The sequence below is a fragment of the Daktulosphaira vitifoliae genome, unplaced genomic scaffold (assembly GCF_025091365.1).
Source record: "Daktulosphaira vitifoliae isolate Bord-2020 unplaced genomic scaffold, ASM2509136v1 Scaffold_1, whole genome shotgun sequence".
Taxonomy (NCBI): domain Eukaryota; kingdom Metazoa; phylum Arthropoda; class Insecta; order Hemiptera; family Phylloxeridae; genus Daktulosphaira; species Daktulosphaira vitifoliae.
In genome coordinates, this window is record NW_026099572.1 from 45,838,495 (window position 1) to 45,856,299 (window position 17,805).

The 17,805-nt window shown below is 32.0% G+C and overlaps 1 long non-coding RNA gene across 1 annotated transcript in view; it reads left to right on the top strand.

Annotated features, from left to right (window-relative positions):
- Positions 1–3,080: 3,080 nt before the first annotated feature.
- LOC126895091 (uncharacterized) overlaps positions 3,081–17,805 on the top strand; it is a 30,350-nt gene continuing 15,625 nt past the window's right edge. Inside the window, exons 1-2 of the long non-coding RNA XR_007701591.1 lie at positions 3,081–5,285; positions 5,599–5,737. This is a non-coding gene — a long non-coding RNA (uncharacterized LOC126895091). The remainder of the gene's footprint in view (positions 5,286–5,598; positions 5,738–17,805) is intronic.

Sequence of the window (17,805 nt, forward strand, 5' to 3'; positions counted from 1 at the left end):
AATCCCCTTAATAAGGGAAAGGTGTCATTTGTCAAGGAGAGAAGGCCAATTCGTGTTCATTGATGATTGTTGAGGATTAAGATGTGTGTACTGAGCGAAATATCAGAATTAAACGGGTCCGTGACTAGCATTTTCCCATACGACTATGTCTTTGCATGACGAACAGAGGTGTTGGCCGACTGCGGTTGTTAAACAAGAAGGCGAAGCGTCAGATTATGATGGAGACACTATTATACTTTTTATAAAGCTGTATACGTGTAGATACATTTTATTTTATATTTACATTATTTTGACTTAAGATAGCAATGGCTGCACAATTGAAAATTTTACGTGAGATCATTAAGTTCGCAGTTCCATGTAGTCAACGATTGTAAATTTTGATTTATTCTTGTATTGACATCTTTAAGAATGAAATTTTTTACTGTCGTATAAAAAGAGAATATTTTACTTATTTTTAACCAAGTGGCATACTTATTTGTGAATTTAGAAAACGTTTAACAACTCACACAACTAGGTTTATATAAAAACTTGTTATTTGAATAGTCAATGGACATATTAAAAAAATTGTCACCTCGGGGTTCACGTTTTAGACTATATTGAGAAATAAGCTAACGATTATTCATTATTCAAACATATATCTTGTTTAGGTTACTGAAATTTTCATTTCTATTGATTATATATTTTTTCTTAATAATTTTTTCACTCTCTAAAATTGTCGAACGAGTTAACAGTGACTATTATGATAGAATATTAACTGTTTCTATGAATTGGGGTTATGTAAGGCCGTAAAGGTCAATTAAGTAATAAATATCAGTCGTAAATATTAAATCATGGCGCATGCTAATTATTACTCGTGTGTGGTTGTAATTAGAGGGATCTTATTCTTCGAAAGACCGCACGAGTAACATTGACCCTAGTTTTATAAAAATCACATTTAAACAAACAATTGTCTTAGGAAAAATAAAACAACAAACATTTTACTAGATTACTTAATGAATAATTTACTATTTCAACTTTTATTTTAAAACGTAAAATTAAATTCAAAATGTTTACGAGTAAAAAATGTACAAAACTGAAATCGTGAAATATTAATGATATTTATAAATATTTATAGGTATTTTATTCTTAAAATAATCAAAAGTCGAATCCGTTAAATTTAAAATTTTTATCATTTTCTGTATCTATAATTAATATAGTTTTTACGATTTGTCTAAAATGCCAAGGGAAGTGTTATTTTTCGTTTGTTCCTCTCATATGAATGTTAATAATAATAAATTTAAGTGTAAGTATAAATAACATTCGTTTTATTCTATGGAGGTTTACGCCATCAGTAATTGTTACCAATTAATATTATATAAAAAATATCACATGGCTAATTAAAATTTCAGTTTATGTAAATTTTGGTAAATCTGAAATTTTAGTACCGGATGTAATTAAACAAAAATAAACTAATGATTAATTTAAAAATAAAAAAAAAATAAAAACTGTAAATAAAAATTGTATGTACATCAATAATTGTTTCAAAATCCAATTAACGGTGCCTACCAAGTGGTTAAAATATTTTTTTTGTTCTCGTAAAATTATTTCGCTCGTATTTAATTTAATTATATAACTTGAAAGGATTAGGAAGACAATTCTAACTATCATGCAATATTCATATAGTAATTAGAGTTGATGTACAAATTATTTTTATAAAATGATATACCATCGAATATCATGATAAAGGTGTGTTGTTTAATAAAAACTTCACAATTTTTTATATTGATGAACAGCCCATTGGCGCAACACGGTAGTTACCTGAACGGACTAATGATCTAAGACATTTAGTACAAGATCTCTTTCGTGATCCAAGTAATTTAATACACAATCGCCGCATCCGAGGTTCTTTTGATTCGTTAGAGGTAAGAGAAGTTTAATAATTCTGTTGTTTGATTCCGACGGGTACATTACATCCGCCTTGGGACTTAGACTACCACGCTCAGACAATAAATCTCCAGATATTTCAGATGTTTTTGAATTGTAATCCGTTTTTATTTCACGGTGTCCGTATGTGTGTAGGTAAGGGTAAAAATTACAATAACCAGTCGTGTACACTAGTCATATACTAGTACACGTACTTGGCGTATGGAGTTCTGCACAGCTCAGACGGTCATCATCCCTTTCCAATATTGGTGTGGGAGTACAACGCATACTCTGTAATTTAGGCTACTTAATGACTCTCTACACCAAGTCGTTAGCGGTCGGTCACGAAACTGACCCGTTGTTAAGGACTAAGACTCATTGTGCCCGAGAAACGTATGTATGTACACACATACATACGGCTCACACCACTTTGATAACAGACCACCACTTCTGGGTGGTAAAAAATATTTATGGGAAGTTATTTTCGGTAAAGTCACAACAAAGACAATGCGTAGGGGACTTGTGTAAAATAATTATTTACCCCCGCGATGCTTCTTATTCACTGACTTCAACAACGATTATCATAAATGTTATATATCAAATTATAAGTAAAAACAATTTTTGAAATATACTACCTATTGTACAGGTTCGGTTAAAAAACGTAACTTGTTTGTGAGATAAGATTTCCACCCAGATATGCGTTATGTTTATCACATAATACAACAATTTATCGTTTAGTGTAGTTTACTAATCCATTGCATAATATTTACAGTGCGTTTCTCTATTTTTAAAACGTTACTGAATGAAATCGTTCATTGTTTGTTATAGACTCTAGTCAATAGGTTTTGAAATGCAAAATGCCATGAATGGGTCTAGATAAAACGTGTCAAACATAACTTTGCTGTTGTTTTATGATCTAAGTGCTGAATTTATCTTGAAGACCTTGAACTTGTATTATTTGTCTTCTATGATTAGTTTTTTTCTTCTTTCAATTGGTTATTATTAAACACAACTTGTATCTCATAACACCAATTGCGTCAATTGAGCTAAATTTACACTAATTATACGTTCGTTAAATCATAATTATATAAATCTCGTAATCAACGCGCGTATAAAAAATATTAAGTTTAGTTTAGCTAAACAGTTAATGGGAAAAGTGTTACACTGCTGTACATTAAAAATGTTCTTTGTTTGTTTACTTTTTGACTGAATATTATACAGCGACTGTGCTTTTATTTATATATATTTGTTCGTATATCGTCATTGATTTGTAGTAATAGAAGTATTTTTTCGATACATTGAAATACAAATTTGTTATTTTGTTTTCCTTAAAAACTTTTCAAAAGTCGATTTATTTAGTTGTTGCAGCAAACCGTTCATTTTTTAAAATTCATTTATAAACGTATTTTGGCAAAGTAAGTCTCATGTTTTTCACAATCAAAAACGAGTAAATGTACTAGACGGGATTTGTAGTTACAAACAAAGGAGCAAATCCGAGTTGACTAAAATGACAATTTCAATTATAAAATTTGACAGTTGACTTGACAATTTCTAAGTCAACTGAACAATGATTATAGAATAATACTAAGCATACAAAATACGTAGTACGAGCCTTTTTAACGTCAAGTAATGACGACATTGAGTATCTGGCATTTTATTCGCTTAATTGATCAGGTCCGTGTTTATAGTGCCCCGTAGGAGTCCACATATCTGTCTCATATGACATGTCAACTGAAAATTATACAATAATTGTAATTTATAGGTGATTAGATATTGTTTCTAGATGGATTCGATACCTGGAAGGCAGTTAGTCTCTCATGTATCGAATACCACGTGCCGACTGCATTAACAGAAGGTACACCCGCCTCGTACAGATAGATGGCTACTGTCCAGATAGTACCGAAACTGCTTTATAGCAACATCGTCCCTTTGAAAGAAGCCGAATATTTGTTCATGTTCCATCGACTCTCGGCCATCCCTTACCACCCTCGCACGGACACAACGGAGAAAAATGTTTTATTTTAATAAGAAAAAAGACGTGGCAAGTGTGCCAGGCACGTGTGTTCTTTCTCTCTGATTGTCGCCCCCAGCAGGACGCGCATACGTATATGTATATTCCGTCTTTTTTTCCAGCTGGTTGTGTTATTGCACAATAATATTGTATACTGTAAATCGAATTCCTAAGCTCAAGGTGCACACAACTATATGTGCGTGTATTCGTGTGTGTGTATGGACAGTTTTTTAAAATAATACACGATCATAAGGACACGGGATTTCCGCAAAATGACATATAAAAATACTATTTTGACAGAGATTGTTCATGGAAATACGTATATTCTTTAAAAAATGCAGACAATAAATAATATAATGAATCGTATAACTCATATTTGTTGAAGAAATTCTATTTGAAAATATCGTATGATTTACTGATGATCATATTTTGGATTTTTTTTTTTATTTAATGTTTATAGTTTTCATCAAATTAACAATGCTAACCTATTTTTGACGTATAATGCATAGCTGTTATCTTAAATTCTAATAATGTAATAGGTATAGATAAATAGTCAAACGTTGTGTCAAGGAAATTACTTTTCTGTTGTTTTTTTATTTTTTGAATAAAGTAACATAAAAATATGTTTCAGGCAGTCGCATAAAATGAAATATTCTCCGAATTTCGTTTCTTGTATTCACTGAAATAATACTAAATGTCTATAGATAACAAGAGTAATTAATGAAAATATTATCAAGATCCAAGATGAAAATTAAAACAATTTTTATTCTTTAATGTTAAGGGTGTTTCTGAAATACACATGAAAAAACACGTAGGTAAATTGGACATTTTTAAAAATGATATTAAGACGGCCCACGTGGTCATCATGGAATTCAATAGAAACTACTATATCACGTATGGGCTTAGTGTTATTTTAAAAGGCGATATTGCAAAAAACCGTTGGTCGCATGTTTCCTTTGAAAAACCCCACTTGGACTCTACTTCAATGTACCAAGCAGCCGTCCCGATCATGCGGCACATGGCGTGATGTGTTACATGTATGAGACCGCAGAAGATCTACAGGTAAGAAAAGGAGAGAACGCACGGAACCCGATGGCGGATTATTTTGTTTATGATAGGTTAGATTGACGGGATCCGTGTTTGTGCGGAGGCGGTGGAGGACCAAGGAAGCAGTCCAGAAGCACCGAGGAGAGCAAAGCAATGCAGCTGTTGCGTACACCTGGTGTGGCGGACCTCGCGGGCCTTGGCGTAGACGGTCGGGTGGCAGCTGGTCGTCCGCCACAGCCTGCACACAGTACGAACCTAAGAAAGAGCAAGACGGCAGCAACAAATGCAGCAGCAGCAGTCGTAGGCAGACGCATACAAATAAAAGGTACCTTTTTTCTCTCTTCTATTTGCTCGTCTTCGTGTATAGCGAAACATACCGTGATTTTCCCGCCAAAAAATCTACCATAATTGACCTCCAGGCACCCGCACACCACCTGCACACGCGCGACCTTACGAAAATTTCCCGCCAAAACGCTGCACCTGCTCTCCAGGTAGGCAGATAGGTAGGTATGTATACCTTTGGCCATCACCTGCTTTTTTTGCTCACAATCACTTCAGCGTTCGTTGTTATTATTATTATTATCATTATTCTCGCCTCGGTGTTATTACTATTATATTTTGTTGTGTTTTACAAACAGCTGTTTCAAACTCAACCCTGTTGCTTCGCAAGTCTGCCGCCTAACATATGAATGGTCGGGTGTCTCGACGTACCTTAGCCGCGTGCTTCGATCGAGGGAGTGCCACTGTCGCCGTCATTTTTGCCCCAAGGAGAAGGTGGTAAGTGACCCTGTTGTAGTCGTTAATTATAAAGACGAGCGAAGGGCGTGGTGGCGGCCGCTTGATGCATTTTGATTTTCAATTGCAATTTACCATCGATAGGCTGCCGCCACGTGTCGACGAGGGATTGTTTTTTCGATTTTAGCCCTAAAACTATTGGTAACTTCAGGATATTGTTATATCGGACGGGTTACGGGTTCACGTCTGAATGCCACGAGACTTCATGGGAACGCGGACGCGTGTATTGTAAACCGGTATGGGTTAAGCGTCTAAAAAGGTGACGCCACAACGTGCCTTTGCAGGTATGCAGAAACAACGATAGGATGTTCTGAAAAACATTTCATAATCGGTTATAGGTAGGCCTATACAACCAAATATATCACTTGTGTCGAACACCGAGTTAATCCTTTCTACAATAGTGTTACACATGTTTGCCACGCTTACAGTTTCATTACACAGCCTTTTGTAGGAACTTGCGAAAAAAATGTCTCCAAATCGGTACCATTAAATATAAATGTCATGGTAAATACCACCAGACGCTGAGGAACCTACTACCTCCCAGTTTGGAACACATCGAATTGATGTAAAACCGTTGAAATCACGTAAAAAGTTATTTTTGACTGTTCAAAATAGTAACTAGAGTATGACGATAATGTGCCATGACAACAAAATATTTAATATGACGGACAAATGTAAAAAAAAAAAAAACAAATAAGGCGTATAACAAAAAAACACGTTCCGGTAGTAAAACAGTTAGTATAATTAGTCCTTGTAAAGGCCACTTGAACAAAATACGCCGTCTGTGTGGTTATTCACATGCTGTTTTTGAGAGCCGTTACACGTTATGGCTTAACAATCGGTTTTTTAATTAAACATTGTCATAACATACCGAATACATGGAAATAATGACCTTTTAGGTTTCCTGGAACTCCAACCTTTAATAACCGTTTTATTTCCCTTATTTACTCGCGTTAACGTATATTTTGTAACGGCTCTCCTAAAACTCGCCCCAGCAGTCGATGTTTCACGATTTATTATATTTTAAATACATATACATAAATGTGTATGGACTATTAAGATAATGCTATACACTCATTCCGTATCTTTGATGTAGTACTTATTACAGTGCGGTTACATTAAAAATGAAGATAGTAAAGAGCCTCGATTACTATAGTGTAATTTGATTTATGATAAAAGCTGTGTCTAATCCACTTCCGCTATTAGTAATACACTGGAAATACCCTTGACCAGGGTAACTATTTTTTTAAAACCGAATAAATATTCAGGTATGTTGTGTGACAATCGTAAAACTAACTTGAACAAGTGGCCAAAGTAATGAAATCTACAAAACTCGATATTTTAGATCTTAATTTTTTATTCTGTTCTTCACTTTATTTTAGAAATAAATATTGCTGTCAAGGAAGACCAAGGAGCCAATGACCCTCTGCATACATCATTACTTGAATGTTAACGTATAATAAGTTCTTTTCGTTAGTAAAGCGTATGCAACAATTGTACTATACTTAAAAAGCAAAATACGAGAAGTGCTCCGTACGTTTCTGTACAACAATGAAATGCCGCCAATATTTTTATGACCTAATTTTCTTGACAGTTCCTTGGACAGTTGTTGGCCCCAAGAACATAAATTATACAAACACAAATTCCAGTAACGGTTAACGTTAACTAACAGCAATTGTACTTCTTCTTGTTTCAAATCGTCATGACACCAATAAGTAAATTTTTTGTTGGTATAAAATTATCGTTCAATTAAATTCATTGAGTTCAAACGTTATTTGATAAGACAACCAATCATAATGAGACCAAAGTAATGTGCATTGGGTAGGTTTTACTGAACATAATAGTTAAGAAGGGCTGTAATAAACTCCGATTAAAGTGATCCTTTCAAAATTTTACTTATGTAAACTCTGACAAAACTGATAAACTATATTTCACAAACTCCGACAAAGTAGAAAATAAATCAGTATGTTTTATCAGTCTTCACTGCACATAAAACTAACGATTTTATCTAAANATTTCACAAACTCCGACAAAGTAGAAAATAAATCAGTATGTTTTATCAGTCTTCACTGCACATAAAACTAACGATTTTATCTTTTTANGTATGTTTTATCAGTCTTCACTGCACATAAAACTAACGATTTTATCTAAACATTTTTTAGTCCCCATTACAATTTAAATCTATACAAAAAATGTAGAATACCATTTGGTTAATGAAAACGTACAAATATGTACATACATTTTGATTAATAATTATAAACGTACATAATAAAATAAATATTATAATTAAAAAGTGTGCAGTTAAATATTTTTTTGTTTATTTTGACTATAACATCTATTCAATAAGCGGCAATGCAATAAAGAGGTAAAATCATACTATTACTGTTAACAGTATATAACTTTGGAACTAGTAAAAATATGTGATAAGTAAAAAAAGGTCTTTAACCCCCAACGAGAAAAATCCGTGATAATTATCAACCTTTTTAAATTTTATACAAAATGTTATCATTCTACTAAAACCCATAAATTCGCCTACACACATCAGCCGATCATTTATGTGTCATCAATAATAGAGTTTTTAGGAAATTTCATATTTGTCGTAGTTTGTGAAATTAAATTTATCAGTTCTTAAAACTGGTATAAAACATTTTTGACGGAGTTTACAATTTGTCTAAAGAAATAAAAAAATGTACTTCTATAAATCAAAAAGTATTTAAATGTCGAGTTTAAAATTTCGTTGGCTGTAATGGCATTGCAAAACTTCGATCTTCATTTAACTTTTGATTTAAGCAGTTCACTGTCTGATAAACATTGTATATATTTGACACAATTTTCGCAAAAGGATTCGAAATTTTGTGACCAGAGAAAACGTCAACCGGAATTCAAAATTTGACCTACCGTTGTGTCATACATAGAGTGTCTTTTGAATTTCGGTACGTTGTACTGACGGGTAAAAAAAAACAATTTATCTATATACATGCAGTAAAATATTCGACGGTCGCAACCGTTTCTGACTGGAGTGACAAGTTGAGTATACTAAAAAAAAAAAAAATTTTAATCAGAACGGTCCGTTTCATTTTTATAGTTCTGGAATACTAAACTGGTTTACAGACAAACTAACTGTAAACGTTAAAAAATTTAACGGGAGTTTGGACGGTTAAAAAACAGCGAGCAGGATTGTCGCGAACCTAAAAAAAAAAATGCTGATAATTTTTCTAGAAGAGATATCTGTTGACGTGACTGAAAGTGATTTATCATAAAGTGATATTCATGAGATTGTTAAATGGAAAAAAAATATGTATAATCAATATATATATTTAATATTACTATTATTTTCACGAGAAATATAAAACTAGATAATAGTCCCACGGCTAATATTGTTACTATGTTATCGGATACCATTGTTTCGTGCCTACTGTTTCGTTTTATAGCCCTATACATTCTTGAGATTAAAAAAACTATACATTTGTAGCTATTTCCTAGAATATTAGTGTAGTTAATGATTACAGTTTTCGTTTGCGTATAATTACACAATATTACGAAGTATGACCGAGATTTACGAATGCTCAAACATCACACAGTCTGCTATTACAAAATATTTAAGGTTAATTAAAAATTTGGAGTTGTCCGCATGCTCTATCTAAGTTTCTGTTCTTTGATAAAAATTTGGCATTGATTTTTGGACGACGGACGTTGATAACCTTAATGCTCTGATAATGCCAAAAAACGTACACCTGTTAATAATAATACAATAGTGGGGTTTTCAATTGTTTTTAATTGATAAAATTATGTTGTGTTAAAATGATGAAATCTGTAGAAGTGGAGTGCTATAAATTATAACTAATATTTAAGATGATATGTTGTTAAAAAAATTAAATTTAATTTGGTTCCATAAACTGTTTAGAATTGGAGCACGATTAAAAAAAAGGCAGACTTTGTACGAAAACTAAAAAATAAATCATCCTAAAATTGTTGTTTCTATTTGAAAAGTTATTCCTCTATACAATTTAGGTCATTGATAAAATTTAACCGAAATTGCGGTTTGAAAAGAAAAATAAGCGAATAAAGTTCAAAAAAACAAAATTGTATTGTTATTCTTATTGTACTATTACCTATTCGAGTGTTAAATGCAACCAGCAGTTCATGACGTCGGACATTTTCTTTTTCTTTTATGGAAGAATATAAAAGGTACCGACGCCTTTGACGATGATCCAAACACCGACAGTAGAATTATAATATCCTTTAGTATTGTATCTGTTGATCTTTTAATCTTCCCGAACCATTTGAATTTATAGCGATCAACTTACTTACTATTATGAATTCGAAAGATAAAGATTTAAAGATAAATAAAGTAATGATAATTGAAGCAACCAATACCATTACTAAAAACAAATGAATGCTAAACTATATAGTAGTTTCCAATGACAAAATCGGCTAAATGAAACAGCGCGGAAGATTTTAAATTGCGATTGGTGTACGACTAGAGATCAGATAATGAAAACTTAGAATGTAACGCCAAACAGAATATAGAAACTTCCATGTAAAAAGTCACATGAACTTTGTTAAGATACATCATTTTAACTAAGAAAAACGAAAAACATTAATCAACCATTAAATACTAAAAGTGAAATATCAATGCAAATTTAAGTGAATAAACTAAATAGTCGGCCTGATTGATAATTTTTTAAGTAAACTTTAAATAGTTGTTGTTTTTCATCAATCATCATTTAATTCTTTATAAAAACATTTCTCAAGTGTTTACTCTCGCTTTTCCAAAAATACACGTGCCATTAATACTCTTTGTCTAACTAACTATACAATTTTCAAGTAAACCTCGAATGAACCGTATTACACACTAAACGACCCACTAACATAATAGTACTTGGTACTCGAATTGCATTTATGTGGGTGTCGGTAAACTATTCACAATTGCAATTGGTGTGTTATTGTTTTGAATAGCACTGTTTTTTTATTCAGCCACAAGTTGTGTCGTTTTGTGTTTGTGTTATGTCTTTTGCAATTAAACAATACCAGTGCAATGTTTTCCTGTGGTATGATTAATGTGTTTGTATAAATTAAACCAAAGATAAGGTAATTGTATAAAAGCATAAAAAAAGGTATTTGTTATTCACGCGTGCTGTAACGGACAAACGGAACTTTTTTTTGTTCTAGACCTGGTTCGACCTACATGTTACTAACCTATACAAGTGTTTCAACTCTTAAAGCAATTTTTTTTTTTTAAACTATCTACATGATTCATATTTTAAAATAAATAACATTTTAAGTATTGTAATGTTAGAATTATAACTCAACATTGAAATTCATACGTGACAATTTTACCTGGTGAATTATTATAAATAGTAAAGTTTATAACAGGTTTAAATAGAATCTATGTGGATAACGAATCATAATTAATACTATTTCATATATTACAATGTCATTGTGAAAGTAATAATTGTTGAACAAATAAATACTTGACGAGAAATTCGTGTCGAACTCTTACATGTTTTTAATTAGAAATAGGCATTTGACGTATTTATAAATAATAAAGTATAGCAACTGAAATTATGTCATGGATCGGAAATTTAATATTTTAAATTACAATCAAAATTAGCCTTAATATATACGAATTGAAAATTATATGAACGACAGTATATAATGATAATAATTACTATAGCAAAATTAATTGTAATATAATTAAATGTTAAAAAACGAGTAGCTAACTCGGCCTGTAGTCCTCGAAGAAAATTTGTTTGATAAATTGTTATCCCTTTCAACATTAATTTGCGCTAAAATATTTGAGTCAGTTTTGAGGACATAAATTTGGTAAACTAATTTAATTAGTTCATGGCGCGTCTAAAAATAAAAGTTTTTGTAACCAAATTTATTTTCTAGCTAAACTACTATCCAATCATATTTGAGCACATTAATTTGCTTTATTAAACATGCATTAAAATTAACAATTTGTTAAAATGTCGGTAAATTAAAATTAATTTTTGTTAATCAATAATACATTATTTATTATAATTGTTAATACTAATCGATTTGTAAAGGTCTATTGAAACTAATAAACAATACATTTTTTTTTGTACTAATCAATTTAACTGTAATAGCGGCTAATAATTGAAGAAAATTTTAAATGAAATTTATAATTGTGTCATCCATTATCTATTTGAGAATTGTTATCGGAAACAGGAAGCCACCTACTCATATCTCTCCAGGAGGGCTGCACGTTCCTTAGTCAAGCATATATTTTGCATTACTTGTCCAACGAAATAGTGAAATTCTGCCATTGAGCATGCGATGAGTACATTGACCTATCTTTTTTCTCACTCCATACACCATGAAGAGCACATCCTGAAAACATACGGACAACTGCCCTATCCTTTTGTTGATATCTCGGAATGCCTACAGTCATCACTTTGCAACCTTCTCCGATATAAGACTTGTGCATTGTTTTCGCAAACATAAAAAACTTCTTGCCAATATAATCTCAACCGTGAACTCTATTTTATTGCACTCTAAAGACTTCGCTCAAGGTTTTCTTAGTCTTATAGCTATTAATATTTACAAGTCTTTGCGATGTTAATAAATGTGTAATTATAATAATTCATTCATAATAATATTTAACTGACCTTATCGAAGTCATAATACATATTAATACTAAATAAAATTTGATATATTCAGTAAATCTCTTGTTTTTTTTTTTGTATTTATAAAAAAACACAATTATACTATTAATAATGAATCATAAAATTAAAAATATGTTTTCTTCGCTATTTCCTGTGTTCTAACACAAATGAAATAATTTACTTTATTATACATGCAAAATTCATTTTAAACAAAAGAAAAGTAAAGTATGTCAGCGTTGTACCCAAAGAATATAATTCTATAAAGAAAATAATGAACCAACGCTGATAGGTCAGGCTCGTGTGTATAAGCTATACATACTTAGTAATGGTTTAGGTTTGTAAGTTATCTTAAAAAGCAATGACACACCCGAGTTAAATTAGTCATTAAAAATAAATTCTACAACCGCTGTGATCTGCATAACAAGTTCTATTTTGTTAGTATAGAATTTTGCATTTATATTTACCTCCATTCAATAATTGCATAGTGTACCAAACCTCCCACTTAAATTGACACAATTCACTTTCATCTATGCATTAAAAAAAAAAAAAATAGTACAATTTTTCAATGGTACATTAAATTTTGACACATAGCCAACGATATGCATGTGTTTTATTCGCTTACAAAATGCAATTTCAATTACTTTGTTCTTTGTTATTATTATACAAAGATAAGTGATTTAAAGATTTATTATTTAGTTCTGTCCGAATCTGGAAATATTTATATGAAATATCATGTAAAAAAACGTTTATTAGTTTTTTTTTTTTTGCATCTCTCTAAAACAAAATAGTTTAGGTCTTAAGTGAAACATGTTGTTTTCGTTAAAAAAATAACTTCCCAAGCTATAACATCATTTATTAAATAAAACAAAAAGTTTTATTTCTAATGCGGCGTAAGGTTTTGTGTATCATAAAACATGTACGTATTAGTGATTAATTTAAAAGAACGAAACTGTTTTTTATGCTAAAACTTGCAAATGTTAAACGGTTCTTTATTTAGAACGCGTATAAATATGTTTGTTATTTAGCGCGTTTAAATAGTTAAATTCCGTACAACCTTCAGGTGATAAAGTTAATGTTTATTTAGATGTATTGGTTCACGTGCACTGCGTGCACATATTGTGATAAAAAAAAAAAAAAAAAATGGTTAAGTAACAATAAAATAGCTATTGAAAAAAAAAAAAAGATTTACGTATCCCATATTGAATATATGACGAGGAGTTATTAAGAACCCATTTGGAGCCTCTGAAACTAACTATTGCAGAAACTCCCCTTTTTGGCGTCCATGTGGGATCTGCGGGTTATGTGGTGTTACAACACTCAAACACGAGGCAACGGGGGACGTCGTTAGCTGTTTGCGTAATCCGTTTTTTAGTTATTAATTTACGACACATCGAACATGGATCTATTTGGAGCGACAAACAGTTCATGAACTCTGCACTTCTACACAGCCGGTGTCGGTAAATTTCAACTAACCGTGAATGTTGTTTTCCGAGCACATTATTCAAGGGCAGGCAATGCGATGTGCTTTTTTGATAATTTTTTCTTGGATTCGTAACGTCCTATGAGAATACTGTCGGACACCAGTGAAAACAGATTCCAGGGGCGAGTACCCATCTGCGGGTGGGTTTTTATAGAATTTTCCTTCGGCGGTCAACTAAAAGTATATGAGGTTTTGTGGAACGAAAGTACCGCGAGTGTAGTGACAAAGAGTAAAAGACAAATAAAACGCGTACCCGGTACAAAAGGTTTACGACCCCGGGAATTGTACACACGACTGTTTTAACGCGTAGTGTCCTCTGAGCGCGTATGGGTTATTTTTTTACCCTCGGCCAGATCTATTTGTTTATATAAAAACCCGGCTCATTACGTCTGATGGCGTAATGGAAAATAAAAAGACGTCTAAGACTCTAAGAAGATATGGACGACGACGACGACTTGGTCGCAGGATAATAGGAGGGAGAAAATGATACGCCGCCGCCGCCGCCGGGAGGTTAATGCCACACGCCGTACTAGGACGTTCACCTCTGGTCGGAGTGGCGGCGGCCTGCTCGGAGAGCGCACACAACACCACACTATATGGTTGTGAGTAAACACACACACACAACGCAGTCATCTCGGACACGTATAGATATAGAAATCGTTTAAGATTGTATGGATACATGTGTTTGTGTGTGCGCGTTGGTCGCTCTGTGCCGTACAAATAATGGGCTACTGCCAACCCAATATAAATATCGTGTATTTATAAACGAAAATTACTAATAAGAGAGATACTATTCCGTTCCTGACAATGCGATACTACTACGACGACCAGGTTCAACGGTCAGCTATGACCTCAGAGTTGTTGTTGTGTGCAAACATCTGCACGTATTCCGTCGCAAATTATTTACAGTTTAATGGACTCGTCATCCTTAAACGAAATCTGAGGACAGCCAGCCTCGGGCGGTCAATAGAAAACCGCACGGGGTGTGGAGGCCACAACCGATTGGAATACTTAATAAAGTGGAAATAATGTGCAATACGACGAGTTTAAACGAGCAACAGAATTGTGCTCTCAGTATTATCGCGGATGCAAACAAAAAAGATAAATTCTACTGCAACGATGACTCCGAGTGCAATTTGCAAATATTATCACTTTGAACGTATCTGGTTCTATGCGTTCCTTGCGCCGTCCCGCACACATGTCTCATCTTCCACAAATACTTGGTGTGTGTAAATAAAATATGCAACTCACTTAGTGCGCTAGTTGCTTTAACAACGCAATGATCGTGTTGTTGTCAAACGCAAATAATTAATTGCTATTCATCTCGATGGTGTTTATTTGTTTCGTTCTAATTTCAGCTACGAATATAATCGTCTTCATTTAGCAAACAATAGAAATCATGAAGATTAGAAAAGTGTAGTTTTTTTGCTTCTATTGCATTTATTTTTGTAATGTGCAACTATTATGGAAATATACCACAAACTGCGGCATTGAAAAAATAATAATAATCAGCGCGGAACATTAGCAATCCAGATGATATATATTTATTTAATTCGTACATTATTGTTGGCAAGTCAACAAATTATTTTATTTATAAAATACAATCTTATAAATAGTCCATTTCACTCGAACATTGTAATATTATATTATATATATATAACTGTAATCTTTGAATTGTCTAACAGTAAAGTGTTTAAATGGATATTTAGGATCAATAAATTTTTATAAAAGAATTCTTAGTGGTGGTGAGCCGAGAAAGGTCTTTATATGGGACCCGCATTCGTATGTACTACAATATGTGCTTTCAAAGAGAGATTTATCGTATATTATTATACACGCATGCTATTTTCCATAAAATTTAATAGTAATTATTTATAATAACGATTTCGGAAAGAGGTTTTTAAGAAAATAAGCAAAAAACGATACTCTCGAATTAACCTTTGTCGTTAATATACATCAATGTTAGTTAGTAAATAATATTTTATACAGACAAAAACTAGTTATTTCAATTTAAAAACAAACAGAAGGAGCCAAAAAAAATCTTAATTAGGCCCTAATCAATGGCGTAATTAGGATTTCGTCTCGGGGAGTGGATATACATAGAAAAATCTTGACTTTCTCCTACAAATGAAAAAAAATTGTATCTTCGCTATGTAATTACTTTTGTCATATAAGTAATGACATCCGTACCTCTCCCTATGATTACGCCAGTGTCCCAAATTATCCATTTGGTTTTTGAGGGCACAATAATTCTGAAGTTAAATAAATAAAAATTCAGTCAATATGCAAAACTTGCATAACTGCGTTTCAAAAAAAAAATCCATGAATATTGCTTTATGAAAAAATATTTTTTTTAAATAATTTTTTTAATTGTATAATCAATATTATAAATTGTAATCAAGTTGGTATATACAGACGTATCTTCATTGACTGTTAGTTAATACTATGCATACTGTTAATACTATAAGTAGGTGCTACTATTATGTGTAATTATTCTTTTAGTATTCAGATTTAAAACAAACATAAGAAGTTACCGTGAACAAGTAAAAGTGTTTTTATATAATGATCGAGTGAAAGTTTTCATCATATAAAAATTCTGATAGAATTGAAAATAGATAAAACAACAGGGAAAGTAGATCCGCGCACTAATATATTTTGGAATTAACTTTCAAAAGTATTTAAAATCCCAAATTTTGTATTCTATCCCTCCCTCGCCTTTATCAGCGGGAAATTTGAATAAGGGTTTGCTAAGAAGCAATAATAGTAAAATAAGACCCGCTGTAAAAAATCCTAGATCCGCTACTGATTATAGAGGTCACTCTGTAGGATTTAACGATGCGGAGGGATTATTATCTCTTTTTTGGATGTTGAAAGGTTAAACCTTAGGAAACTAGTTGAAAACACAGAATTTTTATAATATGCAAACGGTAAATGATATCCCTAGAAGGAGGTAAAGGAAGTCATACGCCTCAGGTGTCAGAAATAACACTTGCCTTGGACTGCTAGAATCATTATATTATTTAATTTATAAAAAAAATTATTTCAATAAAATCTATTAGCAAATATGTATATACTTTTGCATACGTTATGAACTTTTAGTTTATTAGCGAAAAATTTATTAACCTTATTACGTCACAAATTCTAGCCGAGGAGGGAAATCTTTTTCCTTATATAAAAGATTCTTAGCGAATCTTTATTTAGCCTTTATTCAGGTCCTAAAATCAACATTTCTTAACGAATTAACTTTATAATTTCACCATACAAGATTTTCAGTCGGACACTATACTCTATGTATTAAACAAAAACCATAAACAATATGAGGCGTGTCTTAAATTTTGTTATGATACAATCACCATTAACGTTTCTCGCATACTTAGATCATTTCGGGTAGATAACGATAAAAAAACACGATGGCAATTGAATTTAAAACTGGTGACCGACAAACTTTGTTAGTTCGAATCGGTTAATAAATTCGCACACGGCGATGGGTATGTTAATGTTTTCATTAATTATTTTTGTTATGGTTAAGTCAACGTACTGAATCTAAATACAAAATAGTTAAGCATAGCTAATAAAACAGTACATGTCGACATGACCCTACGTTTATACACAAATTTAATTAATATGGTAGTGATAAAATAATGTGAATGAACTAACGCTGCTAATAAATGCGTCTTTTAGCACCCGTCCAGAATTATTGTTCAGCTTTTTATCGAAACTCGCCAGACAGGTCGAATAACTCTGCCACAATCAGATAATACCATCGCCACTAATTCCACTAGACGAATTTTCAGGTTAAACAATTTTCTTAAAGAAAAAAATAAGAATAATCATAACGAAAAAAATGTATATTTTTCATACTGCGCTTTTTTCTTTTCGAATTATTTCATCATAAAATGTAAAATTTATTATTATTATTGTTTTTTTTTTTTTTTTTT